General features: G+C 28.0%; 1 long non-coding RNA gene across 1 annotated transcript; it reads left to right on the top strand.

The window, feature by feature from the left end:
- Positions 1-301: 301 nt before the first annotated feature.
- Positions 302-1,751, top strand: LOC112941635 (uncharacterized). The gene is made up of 3 exons (XR_003247058.2): positions 302-477; positions 682-1,032; positions 1,484-1,751. It is a non-coding gene; the product is annotated as an uncharacterized lncRNA (long non-coding RNA).
- The last annotated feature ends 15,106 nt before the right edge of the window (positions 1,752-16,857 follow it).

The raw sequence follows: 16,857 nt of genomic DNA, 5'->3' as shown, positions 1-16,857 counted from the left end.
TTTTTTTTTTTAAAAAAAGGATATATAGAATTAACTGAAAAAGAGAGATAAAATAGGAAGAAAATTGGGACACATAAATTTTTTAAAATAATGACATTTTTGACATTATTGCTAATATTTATAAGTATGGATATTTTTACTAAATATGTTATTTATTTTGACTAGCTTACTAATTTTTCCTTCAAATAATTAATTAAAATCTATTAATTATCTTAGCCTTAATTAAAATTAGAAATTATATGAAAAAACAAACTTATATCAATAAATTACTTAAAATAACTACTGATTGCTTTATTTACTATTCTCCACTTATTTTTGGTCATTATTACGGTTGTCAGAAGTGTGCTTTTTCCTCTTTTTTTACCCCAGTTCACACGCTACTTATGTGTCTCTGCAAAAAAATTCTTTTAACCTTTTTTCACCCTAAATTCAAAAATTCAACCTCTCCCTCTCAATTTGTTCTCTCAAATTTTTCAGGTAATTGTTTTTTCGATTTCATTCTTATTTCATTATTTTATTTGTATATTACTGCAAAAAAAAAATTCCTTTTAAGTTTTTTGATTTTATACATCCAAAATCATAGATGAAGAAGAAACACCTTCTGAGATAATCACTAGAGGTATACAACCAAATTAACAGTTTTTGTATGATTTTTCATCTTTTTCTTTGGGTTTAACTCAGGATTTCGAAGAAATTTCAGGATCCATTGCTAAATTTTGAATTAATCGACAAGAGTATATGTCGAAATCTGGTAATACTCCATTGAAGATGCAAAAAGTCATGCATATTGCAAAATAAAAAAGGAAGACCAAAAAAGTGGATAAACATAAAGAAAATAATTTTTTTTTCATGTTTTGACTTCAAAGAAGAAGCATAAAGTAAAAAAGATTGCATCTACAAGCAATAAAAGACAACTCAGTTGAAGTTTTGATTTCAAAGAAGAAGCGTAAAGTAAAAGATATTGCATTTACCAGTAATGAAGAAGATGCCCAATCTGATTCAGTTGAACAACTACAATTTGAAAGAATTGAGGTAAACTATATATATATGTATATATATAATGTTTGAAGTTCAGATATAAAGTTGTATGCATATCTTTAACGGTTGGAATAGATTTGTATCTTTATATACAAAAATGAAAATTTATATTTCAATTGTTGTTGTCATTATTTTGATATTTGTGTTTTACTTATTTTTGGTTTCACAGTTATATTCATGTTTGTATAACTTTTTATTTGTATATAGATATTCACTTTATATAACTTTGTATTTGTATATAGATATTCACTTTGTATGACTTTGTATTTGTATATAGCTATTCATTTTGTATAAGTCTGTATTTGCATATAGATATTCACTTTGTATAAGTCTGTATTTGTATATAGATATTCATTTTGTATAGTTTATATTTTATACTGTTTTTGCTGTCTGTCTTTATAATTATACATTTGAAATTGTATAATACATTCCCATTATTTATTAGGGAGCACAATTTCTTTTCAAGGAAGATCCACTTTACACCCCACATATGCAATACTATATCAATATTGGGGTAATGGATCAATTACGCTCCAATCAAGCTGAGAGATTAGTGAAATGAGGCACCAGACAAGCCAATCAGATCAAACGTTGATGTGGATAGTAGTGACCGTATCATAGTCACTTAGTTTTATTGTATCTTTTATGTTTATTTGAAATTTTGTATTAGCAGTAATACTTTGTGAATATTCCAGTTTGATGGGAATAACATTTTGTTGGCTCTATTATTTTGTTTAATGATCTTTTATTTGTTGATGTTTCACATATTATACAATTTTTTCGTGAATATAACTGATATAACTAATTTATACAAATGAATAGTTTTACAATACTTTTTGAATAATTATTCAACTTAATTGAGAAATCATTATACAAATGCAATTATTATTGTAAAAACAATAAAAATTTGTATCAGCTGTCTTTTTAGTTTGTTTGTTAGTTTATATGTCATATGCAATTATACAGTCTCATCAAAGTATTTACAGGACTCACTAATCCTGCAAATGTCACCTTTTGACTTCAAATTCGCCAATTTTTTTTATACAAAGTAATTTCAAAAATACCAAATATTATCCGCAGGTTGTATATCAAAATACAAATGCAAATATCAAGTCTACATTTATACGAACATTAATTTATAGAGACACTAACTTCACATAAACTATAGTTATCAATGAATTATAAATATTCAAGTAGCAATTCAACTTAAATTACTTTATACAATTTTACAAATTAAAATCACTTTATACCACTAATTTATACAATAATTAGCACAATTTAATTATTTCAATTATTTTATACAATTAACCACTGAAATAGCTCAATTAAACAAGTAGAGATAAATTGAAATACCATCTGTAATCATGTATCAATACAACTAAAATAATATTCAAATGACAAAAGTCAGGCAATGTTAAATGTATAAAATCATCATATATATTTAAAACTGAATCTTTCTAAGCTTTTTGAGGCTAATTTTTACAAGAACGCCTATTGTGTCCTGCAATGCCACATGTACTGCATGTTTTGTCTCCTTAGATTCAAACATCTCTCTTGCTGATTTATCGCGAGATTTTTTTTCTTGGTCTTTCAAGAGGCATTTTGGACTCTCGAGGCAGAACTAAATCAGTCATTATATATCCAAGGACCACCCACTGTATTTTATCTGGCAATGAGTATATTGGAAATTCATAAGCCTTCAACATTGTTTATTCGAGCAGATTTCATCTTGTCCTAGACTTTTGAACTTCAAACAGCCCAAACATGTTCACATGATATTTCTTCATACTGAAAGCTTTCACAAGTACACTTTTTTAAGACAAATTATATAATTTCTACCTTTATCATTGACATTGTGAACATATTCTGTTGACGGAGAAACCTGCAATATACAAAAATAAATCAAAACAGATTATTTATGTATAAATTTATACAAAATTTAACTTTATACAAATAATCATTGAAACAGCTCAGTTATACAACTGCAAATATAAAAATCTATATTTATATGAACACTAACTTATACAGTCACTAACTCCACATAAACTACAACTATCAATAAATTATACATATTCAATCGCAATTCAACTAAAACTAGTTAATACAATTTACAAGTCTAAATCACTTTATACAAACTAAATTATACAAAAATTAACTTTATATAATTAATCACTAAAATTGTCCAGTTATACAGCTGCAAATATTAAAGTTTTCATTTATATGAACACTAACTTATACAAACACTAACTCCACATAAACTACAACTATCAATGAATTATACATATTCAAATTGCAATTCAACTAAAACTAATTTATACAATTTTACAAATCTAAATCACTTTATACAAATTAACTTATACAAAAATTAACTTATACAATTAATCACTGAAACAACTCAATTATACTTCTACAGATATAAAAGTATACATTTATACGAATACTAACTTATACAAACACTAACTCCACATAAACTACAACTATCAATGAATTATACATATTCCAATCGCAATTCAACTAAAACTAATTTATACAATTTTACAAATCTAAAACACTTTATACAATCTAACTCCATAGGAAACAATTGAAACATAGACTCAATCAAAGCTTGGATTATCGATTACGATTTGAATTTCGATTAAATAATTTATATAATTGAAGCAGTTTTTTCGACCTAAATATCAACCGATTCAACCAAATCTCCAGAGCATTAAATAGAAAAGAGATGAAACTATATACCTAAACTGAATCGATTCATTGTATTATGTACCTGTTATATAATCAACTATGAAATCCACACCGATTCGACAATATCAAAAGAAAAGTGAGTTGCCGGCGGCGATTGGAGGTACTCAATTCTATTGGCGAAGGAAGATATAATAGGTATAATTTATAGCGAGCGTGAATTAAGAGACTTATACCCTCCGAGATTATCGCCATTTACTTTTAAAAAAATTGAATTCCTTTTGTATAAGCTATTATAACTGTAGCTACTAGCTACTGTTTGTAATTATGAAACTTTAGCTATATATATATAATGCACCTCTTTTTTTAAAAAAAAAATTTATGAAATATTAAATTAATATATATATATATATATATATATATATATATATATATATATATATATATAATGCACCTCTTCTTTTTTTTTTTAAAAAAAAGTTATGAAATAGTAAATTATTATTCAAATCGAATGTTATAGCCGTAATTTATTTTAATCGTAATTTGCAGCAAACATCCTTTTTTTGTCATCTAAGTCGGTATATAATTAGTCATTTTTGGTATATAATTAGTCATTTTATATATTTTGGTATAAAATGTATAGAATGTGTTTGTTTTTGTACAAATACAAGTCTTATTATACAAATTACAATGTATAAATGAATTTATACAAAACTGGACAATGTCTATAAAATTAAATGTTTGTAGCGAATTATACAAATCAAAGACTCCATAACAGATATAGAATTTATTATGAAGTGATGCAAACTATAGCTATAATATACAAATATAATTTTTATGATTGTTACGTATAGAAGTTGCTCTATTTTTTTCCTGAAAAAAGCAAGTAATAATATACTTTTTTATATACAAATTTTGGATTCAATATATCTTTATGATATTTTATTCAGGTTCTGTACATTGGAAACAAATTAACTTTGAGAACAAAAAGATATAGTATATATTTTAAACAAAACAAAAAAGGTTTGACAACAATTTTAATACCTAATACATACATTACGAACCGAAATGTGATACTAACTCCATCCACTTTCAATTCTTATAGTTTACGGTCAAACAATAGAACTTTAACTAATATTTTATTATAGATTTTTTCATTATACTAAAATGTGAAAAATTACAATTTATAGTACTTTTCGTTTAATTTTTGATATCTAAATATTTTGTATAAAATATCAAATTAATGTAACTTAATTTAACTATAAAAATTAGTCAAACTTACATTTGAAAAAGTAACATGACTAATAAAATTGGACAGAGAAAATATATACATTTAATATACCAAATTTGTATATAAACTGATTTTATACATTTTTTTATACATTAGTGAAAATTTAATATGAAGAACCAAAACATTTAGGGAACTATGCTGTGATGGACAAGAGGAGTTAAATCCAAAATAATTTTCAATAAATCTAAATCACATTGATTTTTTTTATCACACCTACTTTAATACCTACTTCATACCACAAAAATAAAAAAATATATGTATATCTTTATTATGTATAGTATATATATGTATACACTAAATTAATATATAAATTCAGTGTATGAAATGTGTGTATAACTCGATTTCAAAAGAATATACTAAACTAAAACTACTGAAATCATAACTTTAACAGTTTGTATACATTATTATAACATTAAACTTTGATGAATATATATATATATATATATATATATATATATATATATATATACCAATTTAAAATCAATTTCTATATCCATATTATACACCAATTCAATCCATTTTACACACACACACACACACACACACACATATATATATATATATATATATATATCAGCAGTTCAAAGTCTTACTTACGTAAAGAAAGAACAAAAGATTCATAAACAATATGTGTAAAATGGATTGAATTGGTGTATAATATGGATATAGAAATTGATTTTAAACTGGTATAATAGACTAAATTAAATTCGAGGAAATCAGATTCTATATTTTTAAGGATTTATTTGTAAAAATTGGTCATACTTATACGTGTATACAATTGGTTTATAAACTGATCATCCTTATATGAGTACAGATACTGAGAAAGTGCTCTACTTTGGTACTATAATGAAAAGCACTAAGGTATGAAAAACTACTATTCGTAATCGGACCATTCTAAATGTAAAAACCACAAAGATATATAAAATATAAGTTTAACTTTCACATGTAACAAACATAAAAATTATATTTGTATGTTATAGCTATAATTTGCATAATTAAGTTCTATATCAAACATAAATATGTACATTTCACTACACATATACAAAAGAAAACAGTTATATAATCTGTTTTGGTATACGTATACAAAAGATCAATTGTATAATTTGGGGAAGATAGTTTTTGTATAATCATAAGTATATAGGACGAAAATATATGAACTTCTATTTGTATATATACAATTTTCTCTCGCTTTATACAAATAGAAACATAAATACAATGTACACATTTATGTTTGTATAAAGTGAGAGAAGTGAGTGAGTGAGCAAGATCTAGGAAGGCGGCGAGCGAAATCTGGGAGAGAGGAGAGAGGAGAGAGGAGAACGAAAATATATGTATATATCAATTTTCTCTCACTTTATATAAACACAAACACATTTTATACATTTGCATTATGTATAAGCGAGAGAGGCGAGGGAGAGACCGAGAGTGGCAAGCGAGATTCACTAGAAGATCTAGAGGTGAAATAACAATAGTTTGTTATGAAATACAATTAAATCAAACTATGATCATAACATTTAATTTGAGTTAATAGTTTGTTATTATATATAATTTACCCAAAACTAAGTTTAAATGAAGATATCCAAGCGATCAACAAATTATATAGTTTCTAATACGTTTTATTTTATTTGTTCACTCTTGATCTTGATTTGACACTCGATAACTTCTCGACGTTGACAACATGTTCATTTCGAAATTCTTGATCCATCAAATTTGAAGATATCTTTTACTATTTTTCAAACTATTTTGAAAAAGTAAACGAAATTTTTAATTTTTCGGATATGATTTCAAATTGAAACAAAGAACTAATAAAACTCAAAATGGAATTAAAGAAATAGCTAGTTTTAAATATATACAATAAAGTAATAAGTCTACAATACATATAGTCATGTTTCATTTACATAAAAAAATATTCAAGTCGTAGGAAGTATATATTAACTATACAATATAGCTTCCCATAAGTCATAGAAATTATACACCTCAGACTATACAATATAGCTTATCTATACATGGGATATACAATGACCATACATTAAGAGACAGTCAAACAACTGGAATTTAATTTAACTATACATGAAATATATACGGACTATTCATTCTCAATCAACTCAAAATTGCCTCTAAATAATCCCAAATTTTAGATATGAAATCCTCTTGATACTTTTGAGTCTATGGACATATAACTGAAGATTTATGAGCAGTGAAAAAGAAGAAGAAAAAGACGTAAGAGAAAAAGAAACACGCAGAGAAATTGAGAAGAAGAATATTGTTGTTATTCCAAATCTTACTTTAATTACATTGTAGAGTTCCTCTTTATAATAGTTGTGATATCTTGATCACACTTAGTTATTCTAACATACTTACAACTAATTGTAACTACCTAACTAATTAATAAAAGTAAGTTACATACACTGATTTAGGAACATGTATAAGAACCAGGATCACACATTTGTCTCTGTTCATTCTTCTCATTCCAACACTTCCCCTCAAGCTAGGAAGTGAGAAGATGTTCAAAACTCCTAGATTGGAACTGAGATGTTGCAGTTATACTTTTATAAGTCCTTTGGTGAGCAGGTCAGTAGGTTGATATTGTGTAGGAATGTACTTGGTAGACACTAACCCTTGTGTGTTTTTTTCTCTTATGAAATGACAATCAATTTCAATGTGTTTGGTTCCCTCGTGATAGACTGGATTGGCTGCAAGTTGCATAGTAGCTTTGCTATTAGTGTGTATGTTGATAGGTAGTGACACATCAATGCTAAGTTCTTCTATTAAACCTTTCAGCCATATAATCTTTATCACAGTCGTTGCAATACTCCTATATTCAGCTTCAGCTAAACTCCTAGAAACAGTTGTTTGATTCTTTGATTTCTATGAAATTAGAGACCATTCATACTGCACAAAGTAATCAGTTATTAAACTTCTAGTTAGAGGACATGATTCCCAATCTGCATCACAATAAGAAGTGATAGTATTTTTTGAGTAACTGGACAGTAGTAGGCCTTCTCCCGGTTGGTTTTTCACATATCTCACAATCCTTATTGATGCAGTCATATGTGACTTCTTAGATTGTTGTAGAAATTGACTTAATGTCTGAAGTCCATAAGAGATGGCAGATCTTGTCATAGTTAAATATAGTAGTTTTCCAACTATCCTTTGATAAGCTCTTTGATGAATTAGTGGATCAGGTTCTGCCATATGTGTCTCTCCCCTATACTGTTTGGTAGTCAATTTTGAGTTGGTGTCAATTGGAGTAGCACCTGGTTTAGATGCACTTAGACCGGTTTCAAAAATCAACTCTAGTGCATACTTTTTTTGATGCATTAGAAGCCTTGCTTTGATCTTGCAAATTCAAGTCCCAAAAAGTACCTTCACTCTCCCAAGTCTTTCATCTTGAAAGCTTGTTTCAAATGATCTTTTGTTTCTTCAATTAGGAGCAAATTGCTTCCAGTAATCAACATGTCATCCACATAAATAAGAATTAGAATCATGCCTATTGTTGTCTTCTTTATAAACAGAGAGTGATCATGTTCACTTTGTTTGAACTCAAATTTGAGTAATGCCTGAGATAATTTAGCATTCCATTGTCTTGGGGCTTGCTTTAGTCCATATAGGGATTTAGTGAGTCTACACACTTTACTCTCCCCCTGACTCTTAAATCCCTGAGGAAGATCCACGTAAACCTCATCAGGTAGATACCCTTGTAGGGAAATATTGAATACATCCATCTGATGGATATGCCATTGCCTTTGAGTTGCAATAGTTAGTATTGTTCTCACAGTCTTCATCATCACCACTGGACTGAATGTCTCCTTATAATCAATTCCTTCTTTTTTGCTGTAACTTTTTTCTACTAGTCTTGCCTTATATCTCTATATTTCACCTGTGCTCTTATATTTGATCTTATAGATCCATTTGCAACCTATAGTCACCTTTCCTTTTGGAAGAGTAACTACTTTCCATGTATGATTATTTTGCAGTGCATTAATCTTAGATTGCATTACCTCAACCCACTTAGGATCATAAACAACTTCCTTGTAGCTAATAGGTTTTGTACTTGCACGAATCTTCAACAAATATGATTGACAGGAATGATTTACCTGATCATATGATAGGTATTTGTCCAAAAAGTATGATGTATGTTTAGCCTATAGAGATACAAAGGATTTCATCCACAGTGGTGGTTTCCTTCCCCTTGCAGATCTTCTATTTTCTTCTTGTACCACCATTGGACCTGGTTTAGGAACCTAATTTATATTAGGTGCATGATTATTGATTTCTGCAAGGACCTCCTCAACTGAACTTGTTCCTTGATCCGGGCCAGTAAAGATAAATTGATGTGATGATTGTCCATCATTTAAACCAGTGAATTTGAACAAAGGTGTATGTTTTTGATCTTGTGATTTAAATGAAAATATATCTTCCTCGAATATTACATCTCTGTGTACAAAGAAAACATGAGAAGTTAGATCATATAACAAGTAACTTTTTTGAGTAATTGCATAGCCTAAATGAACAACTATTCTGGCCTTACTCTTTAGTTTATCAGGTTCTTGTATATTTTTAGCAAAACACAAAACCTAACACTCTAAGATCTGACAATGTAGGTAATTGTGTAAAAGGAGTCTTGTTATTAATAACATGACTAGGAATTCTGTTTATAATATATAGGGCAACTTGAACACATAGACCCCAAAACTTAATAGGAATGCTTCCTTGAAATCTAATAGCTCTTATACGCTCAAGAATATGCCTATGTTTCCTTTCAACCACACCATTTGTCTAAGGAGTATAAGCATAAGAAGTTTGATGTAAAATGCCTAAAGAAGTAAACATGGTTGAATACACATTATTCAAGAATTTTGTACCATTATCAATTCTTATGCACTTAATAGTTTTGTTAAATTGGGTTTTAACATGAATCAGAAACTATTTAATAATAGTACACACATCCGATTTTAGTTTTAACAAGAATATCCATGTATACCTAGATGTTTTAACAAGAATATCCATGTATACCTAGACATGTCATCTACCACAGTAAGAAAATATTTGTGTCCATCTTGACTGAGGTTTTTGTAGGAAACCCAAAGATCCATGTAAACTAAATCAAAACATGCAGAACTTTTTGAAATACTAACTGTGAAATGTATCCTTATTTGCTTAGCACAAGGACAAATAGTGTATTTATTGAGTGTCTCAGTCATACTACTTAAATCCGATGACAACATCTTCTTCAAAACTGAGCTAAATACATGACCAAATCTTTTATGTCACAAATCTATTTCTAGTTTAGAATCTACTTCTAGTAATTGAATAGAAGAACTAGCTGCAATATCAACATCTCTTGAACTTGTATTTCTTTGCAATATCTAAAGTCCTCCATATTCTTTACTAATCATCTTCACCCTTCCATATGAGAGATCCTAAAATATACAAAAGTTAGGAAAAAAAGTAGCAGAAAAATGCAGTTCCTTAGTAAGTTTAGACACAGATAAAAGATTAAATTGGAATTGTGGTACTTTAAAAACTCCAGTGATCACATCATTGTTAAGAAGGACACTTGAACCAATAAATTCAACTAATGAAAAATCTCCATTGGGTAAATGTACTTTCTTTTGTTTATCAACCTTGCAAACAGTGGATTTGTTCAAAAAGCTCAGATTAGCCACCATGTAATTAGCGACACCTGTATCAATAATCTAACAAAGAGTAGAACCATTATTGACAGTAGAGTTAAAATAAGTGCTTGTACCTGCTTTATTACCTACTACATTAGCTAAATGAAATTGTTTCGAATCTTTGTTTAGAAACTGGAGCAATTGTTGATAATCCTTTGATATATGAAACAGTTCTAATTGATTGTTCTCTTCATTTGAAAATTGTGTATAGTCATTTGCAGTGAGTTTAGCAGAATGACATATAGTTAGATGTTTGTGATGAACATGTTCCTGAGATTATGTACCTTCCATCATTGCATTATATGCAGTGTTAGGCTCCTAATTCTTGAATTTGAAATCTTGATGATACCTTATTAACTTGTAGCACTTACTCTCGTGTGATTCTTAAGCTTGCAATAATCACAATACAATTTTTCATTCTTCTGGAATTTTGGAGTACTACCATTTTTTGAGTACATAGCTAACTCATACGCTTGTTGGACAGAATTAGGATTAGACCCTAATATGCCTGTTGTAACTATTACTGATTTTTGACTCTCATCAGACATGACCATTGAATATGCTTGATTTACTGACGGAAGTGGGCTCATTAACAAGATCTGAGACCTTGCTTGTAGGTAAGATTCATTTAAACCCACAAGGAACTAAAATAGTTTGAGTTTCTGTAGGTGTACTAGATTCTCTTTTGATTTATCACATTCACATGAGGAAGTAGGCATCACAACCTCAAATTACTCCCACAACCCTTTCAATTATGAAAAATACATAGACACCGAATTTGTTCCTTGAGTTATAGTTACAATCTCTTGAGGGAGATTGAATGTTCTTGACCCATCTATTTTGTTAAATCGTTCATACAGATCCTCCCAAACATTTTTAGCACATGTTGCATACATGATACTTCCAAGAAGGCTTTTCTTTACAAAATTCATAAGCCATGACAATACTACAACATTCACCCTTTACCAGATATATTCTAATCCTGGTTCCATCTACTAGCCTCATTTTGTTTCTTCCTAACAGGGCTACTTTCATTAATCTATACCACATAGAATAATTTTCAGAATTAGTTAATTGAAATGAAATAATCTGACTTCCACTTACATCAAAAGAATGAAGAAATAGGGGATGATTGTAATCAATGTCTGAAGTCAAGTTTCCACTTCCAGATCCTGGATTTGATTATGCATTAGGGGCAAAAATCGTTGTATTTGAACCATTTATCATTGCGTTATTTGCAAAATTGTGATCAATCAATCTTAGTAGAATCGTTGATTGATTTATTCAACTAGGAATATCAGTTGATTTTGCTCTGATACCATGAAGATATATGAGCAGTGAAGAAGAAGAAGAAGAAGAAGAAGACGTAAGAGAATAAGAAGCATAGAGAGAGTTGAGACAAAGAAAATTGTTGTTATTCCAAATCCATAGAGAGGGTTGAGAAAAAGAAAATTGTTGTTATTCCAAATCTTTCTTTGATTACATTGTAGAGTTCCTCTTTATAGTAGTTGTGATATCTTGATCACAATTAGTTATTCTAAAAGACTTACAATTAATTGTAACCACCTAACTAATTAATGGAAGTAAGTTAGTTACACTATAACAATGATTTAGAGAACATATATAAGAACCAGATTCACACATTTGTCTTTGGTTCATTCTTCTCATTCTTAACAATAACTCACTTGAAATGGTCCACATTTTCAATTTGTCGAATTTATATTTAAAAAAATAAGAGAAGAGAAGAAGATTGATGACGAAGGAGGATAAGGGTGGAAGAGGATGAGGAGGAGGAAAGAAGAAGGAAAAGAATTTATTAATGGTGAAATTGGAAGGAAGAAGACGAAGATTTTCGGCCAAACTTAATAATTTTAAGAATTTGGTCAATATTCTAGTAATAGAAAGGATCGAGTGACTACTTTGCATAATTCTCCCTTAAAAAGACCCCCAATAAATAAACATTTATGAGTGGTGAATGCAACTTTGCACTCCGCCAAACTATTCAGTGATTTTCGGACTGATATGCGTTGTTGCCAGATTTTTTAGTACATACATGTTTCAGTAAAATAATCATAGTTTTGTACTCTGAACTCCCATTCAATTTAAAAAAAGACTCAAAGATCTTTTAACTTATTAGATTATGAGTCACCTAATCATCTTAAGTTAATCCTTAGATAACTCATGCAATAATTAAGTCGATAGAAAGTCTTTAAATTTGATTTGGTGTTTGAGGTAACTTACGGCCATAAACCACATTCGACACACTTACTACACTTAGTAAAGGACCTTAACATACATATACAACTTAGAAAAATAGAGTTTGTACCCATACACATACAGAAGATGGTTCAAATATTTGCTTAGAAGTTATGAGGCATTACAATCTTTGTTGTGGCTAGATCAACCTAGCTGGGTGTTCGTGGAGTTGTTCTAGATAAGGTTGACGTTGATGTTAATATGATCGTTATTTCCAGTACCAGCCATTGAACCTTCTAATTATCTTGCTACACAAGAACATAATTTGCTAGCAAGAATTTAAGAGTTCGGAACCTAAAGGGCGAAAAAAGTTGACTAAAATTCTAAAAAGGTATATCACAATACTTTATAACCAAAAAGGTAAAATCACTATTGATGTAGGGACTTATTTTGACGGCGTTAAGCAAAATCGCTGCTCGAGCAGCGATATTGGACAATTTTATTTTTATATTTTTGTTATTATTTTTTTAAAATTCTTTTTTTAAATTATAAATTGAAAATCGCTGCATTTGTAGAGATTTTAGTTATTTTTTGTAAATCGCTCCTTTAGCAATGATTTTAGTTTTCTCTTTTTTTTTAATTGTGTTGCAAAATCGTTGTTTTTAGCTTCTTTTCTTTTACCAATTTTTAGCTTCTTTTTTTTTAATTGAAACTTTTTTTTAATAAATATTTCAGCCAATCAGATTATGATTTAAAAAAATAATTGGCTAAAATATTTATAAAAAAAAAAAAGAAGTTTCAATTTTAAAAAACAATCCACAAATAATTTGTTAAAAAAATAATAAAACATTAACTACTAAACGCTAATTCTGTAGCGACTTACAACAACAATTTAAAATAAAAATACTGAAATCGCTTTCTTTGCGATTTACAAAAAAAAAAAAAATTAAAGCGATTTACAATTCATAATTTTTTTTAAAAAATAAGTAAGAAATTTCACTAAAATCACTGCAAATGCAGCGATTTAAAATACACAATTAATAAAATAAAGAAGCAATTTGTTTTTTTTTTTAAAAAAAAAACTTAAAAAAACAACAACAAAAATCGCTGCCGAGGCAGCGATTTCAAAATTTTAAAATCAAAATCAAAATTGTACAATATCACTGCTCGAGCAGCGATTTTGCTTAACACCGTTAAAATAAATTGCTACTTCAGTAGCGATTTACTGTTTTGGTTAGAAAGTGTTTTGATATACCTTTTTGAAAATTTTGTTCATTTTTTTTTGCCCTTTAAGCTCTGGACCGAAGAATTTAGAAAAGTCAAATTAGTAGCAGAAATATCCTTAGCCCCACAATGAATATCAAACTGTTTACCCTAAAAAATATATATTTTAATTTGCAAGAGAGGTTTAAAGGATATATAAATCAAATTGTTAATCAAATAAAATAAGTAATGTTGTAAGAGAATTAAACTAATCGAAATATAAAACAAATGTATCATGTAATTGAAATATATTCCAACATAACATTCCTTTCCCTATAAACATAAAATTAGAAAAAGAAGAATGTAACTTTATTATATAATAGATTAATACATCTTGAAATGCCATTATAAAATCACAAAATAATTTTATTTAGAAAGTAATTAATTAGTGAGGAATCATGAATCGTAGCAGTGGGGTTAGGCATGTATTAATGGAGGATGTTTTCTTAAGTGGATGAAATGATTAGTTAGATTCTTAATTAGGAGAACCTTTAAGTATAGATGTGTTTGGTCTTCTTTATTTTTTAACGTAGTTAGTAATTACTCCTACTCTATTTATTTACTTGGTAGGTGCATATAACTTTTATTTATTTTTCATTTTTTCTGATTTAATCTCTCTTTCTTTTTTATTGGGCAATAACATTGATTGAGAACATTCATATATTGTGATAAATATTGATCTCATATATTTATCACAATATAGGAATGTTCTCAATCAATGTTGTTGCCCAATAAAAAAGAAAGAGAGATTAAATCAGGAAAAACGAAAAACAAATTAAAGTAATATGCACCTACCGAGTAAATGAATAGTTAAAAATGTCCCTTATATATCAACAATGATGAAATTAATATTTAAATTTCATTTCAAGTGATCGAATATGATCTTTTAAACCTGTGACTTGTGAGAAGGATTAATATAAATAGAGAAGTATTGAGAACACTCCTAAGTTCGTCGTGATTTATTAGTTTTATCCAAAAATTATTGATAACAGACATTCTTTTACTTAAACTCAACTTACTTATAGGGATCTTGCAGCATGAATAAAATTTCCTCCTCAATTCTCTCCAAGTTTATGGGTATTTTCAATACTTTCACAAGTTTTTATTAAGAGTCTCATGCTCTAATAAGAGTTATGAGACCATTTGTTATGTCATGTGACAAATCATGAGTGTACCCAAGTTTAGTTAGTCAAGTAGCTAAAAGGGTTGTTTTTAAGACTGTTACTAGTTCGAGCCTCGAGGACGAAACTAATAATTTATGTCAAGTTTAAGAGTGTTTTCAATACTTTTTACTATCATATATTAATGTTTTTTAATATAAAGCGAAAATGTTTTACAATATGATAGTACCGCATCTAGTATTTACTATAATAATGTTTTTGATATGTATGTTTTCTTTACATACTCCAACTGTTTTGTCATGACTATGCACTTAATTAAGTGTTGGGGCAAAGCTTACAACTTCATTTACAAATGTTTTTTTTGTATGATTTGTGTTGTTTATGTATCACTTAATAACAACATATATACTTCACCTTTTTCCAAAAGTGAAGGATACTGAAGTGGACATAACAATTATACTAATGAATAATGTCTCTAGCTATGTTTATATGATGAATACTCATGAACAATAATCTCAATGTATTGTACTTTTGGGTTGTTTTCATCTATAAAAATATGGTCACTCGATCTACTAATAATTTTTTGTTGTCAATTGTAATAAAGAAACAACAACGTGATGCAAAAAAAAAGAAACAACTTTCGTTTTGCTTTATTTATGACGTGTATGAACCTAACAACAACAAAAAAAAGGACCTTAATTTAGGGTAAAAAGTTAATTTTATAACTATATAAATTTCTGATTGTGCCTTTTTAAATATTTCTATTTCAAGTTTTATCATCACAATTCACAAGTCACAACCATGCTATTAAGATCGGCTAGACTATAGAGTAACAAACAATGATTAATAGAAAAAATAATTTTAAATAATTATAGTATTTTATTTATGTAATTATTTATCTTGTCCTAAAGGTTGATATGAACTCATATTACGAGTCCTTAACTTTTTCATTCTCATTTTGTTATATTTATTATTTTATTATGAAATATTGCAAAATCTCTCAAACGGTTAAAATCTTTGAATTATGCAAAAATTATTGTTATTTATTTAAGAAAAGATAAATTTTGCTTTTCCAAGTCTATCTAAATTTCGAGCATGGGAAATAGTCGATAATACTCTTTTTGTCTCTATTTACTTGTTCATTTTTGACTTGACATGCATACGCCTATTAAGAAAATATTAATTGACATAGTAAGTTTATTATTTTACACAAATTAATTGATAGAATTTCGAAATTAATTTACCCATTAAAGATGTTTTACCTTTTTCAAAAATATTATCTCTCTAAATAAATTAAAGGTATAGTAATTAAAAAATATTGTCTTTTCTTGATTTATCAAAAATAAATAAGTCAAAAGTCAAAAAGTCAAAATCGAATAAGTAAAAAGGAACAAAGGGAGTATTTCACTATCATTCTATAAATTTATTAAATTCAAGACAGCACTATTTTATTGTGATCGTATTAATATTAACTCCATAAAACAATGTTTTGTAAAAATTGAATCAGTCAATAAATGGACAAATGACAGAAATCACAAATTTTTAAGGTAAATTTATCATTTGTTCCTTATAAGTTTATAATTACATA

Source organism: Solanum lycopersicum, chromosome 6, assembly GCF_036512215.1.
Source record: "Solanum lycopersicum chromosome 6, SLM_r2.1".
NCBI classification, from domain to species: domain Eukaryota; kingdom Viridiplantae; phylum Streptophyta; class Magnoliopsida; order Solanales; family Solanaceae; genus Solanum; species Solanum lycopersicum.
Note: the sequence above shows the minus strand (reverse complement) of the source record. Positions and strands in the feature narration are given on the sequence as shown.